Raw genomic sequence first — 1900 nt, forward strand, 5'->3', positions numbered from 1 at the left:
GACACAGCAGCAGAAGTTTGCCATGATGTAGCCTCACAGTGAGATTTACACTCCAGGTGGCCCCAGTGCTCCCAGTGTAAAACCTCAGCATGGCCAACCTCACTCCAGAGCACAGTGGTCTTTGCTCAAGGAATTAAGGTTGGAAAAGACCTCCAGGAGCATCAGAAGTCCAACCATCAACTCAGTACCACCACCAAACCACAGAATCCCAGAGTCAGTCAGGTTGGAAAAGACCTCTGAGTTCATCCAGTCCAACCTATAACCTAACACCACCATGGCAATTAGACCATGGCACTAAGTGCCACATCCAGTCTGTCCCTGAACACCTCCAGGGATGGTGACTCCACCACCATGTCCTCAAGTGCCACATCCACATCCTTGACCACTCCAGGGATGGTGACTCCACCACTGCCCTGAGCAGTCACCATGGCTCAATCCTCTCTGAACAAGTGTATGCCACACATTTTCCTAATGGAGCTGCAACCCCCAACCAACACATTCCACACCAAAGGCTCTGTCTGGGTGTTTTCCAGGATGGCTTCATTTGCTTCTGGGTTGGGATGTTTGTTGTGGCACAGCTGGGATGGACATCCACAGCTAAACCCGTGTCAGGACAACTCACAAGCTCATTACTCAAGGCCAAGCTACCTCCAAGGAGTGTCCATGCAGCACAGGACGTACAGAAGGGACACGTGGAGGTCCACAGACATGTCCATGTCCACAGACATTCATGGAAAGATTTGGATTCCACAGAAAATCATCACTTTCAGTGCTCCATACCAAAAGTCCTTGTGCCTACACAGTCCCCAACACTGTCCTGGCTTGCCAACCATGACACTTTCCAAGACCTGTGCTTCCTTCCACCACTAGGATGTGAAGATCCACCAGGCCACACACTTCCCAAAGCTCTAAGAGGTGCCTAGACCTCACAGTGGAGGAGGCAGAGGGTTTCCAGCTGGCTGTATTTATGGCCTGCTCATCATAAAGCCTCACAGAGATGATGTGAAGCTGCTGCAAAACAACTTGAGATGCAGTAAAACTGCCATAAAAAACCCGAGCGTGACACTCTGGAAAACAGCAAACAGGCAGAAATCACAGAGGCACAGGATGTGATTTAATTTAAACACTTAACCATGATGGGCAAGATTAAAACCCTGAAAAAATAGGTAATATAATATAGATAACAGATAATTTAATCCTGAGTTTTTCAAAGGTACTAAAGACTTCCAGTTTCACCCTCAAGGGGAAAAAAAATTGCTCCCAGTTTTACCATGGGCATGAAAATTGAAGTCGAAGAGATGAACAATTCCTCTCGTCTGTTTTAGGAGATTCTTCTCTTTCAGGGCATGAAAAGTTCACTGTGAGAGGGTTTAAAAAGGAGCAACTGTGGTGCAGAGGAGGCAGGTGAGAAGGCAAAGCCACTGCTGAGGGATGAAGACTCTCAAGGCATGGAAGAAGGTTTAAAACTGTGCCTAGAGAGAAAACCCCACACCAGCCCCGCCCTTCCTGAGGAGAAAATCCTGAGTCCTGGGCATAATTCAGTGGAGGAGGGAAAAACAGCAAGAAAAATCAAGCAGAGATCCAAATCTTGAAGAGACAAAACATCTCCTCATGCTATGAAAATCATCTATGGCTGCAAGAGAGCAAAGAGTTGGTAACCCCCAACGTGTAGGAAGACTCTGAAGACTTGTGCCCTGTAATTATTGTTTACACTAACGAGGTCCTTGAGCACCTCAGTGAGGAGCCTGAGCCAGAGCTTGTGTGAGCCAAGAACGATGAGCTGCAGTTTGTACCCTGGGTTTGGGTGGATTGCAGGAGGGCAGGGAGTGATTAAACAGTCAACTTGCTGCTCTCACAGCAGCAGCAGCTCTGCTCCCCAACTCTGGGCAGGGGGGAAATA

Source organism: Acanthisitta chloris, unplaced genomic scaffold (genome assembly GCF_000695815.1).
Source record: "Acanthisitta chloris isolate BGI_N310 unplaced genomic scaffold, ASM69581v1 scaffold23335, whole genome shotgun sequence".
NCBI lineage: Eukaryota > Metazoa > Chordata > Aves > Passeriformes > Acanthisittidae > Acanthisitta > Acanthisitta chloris.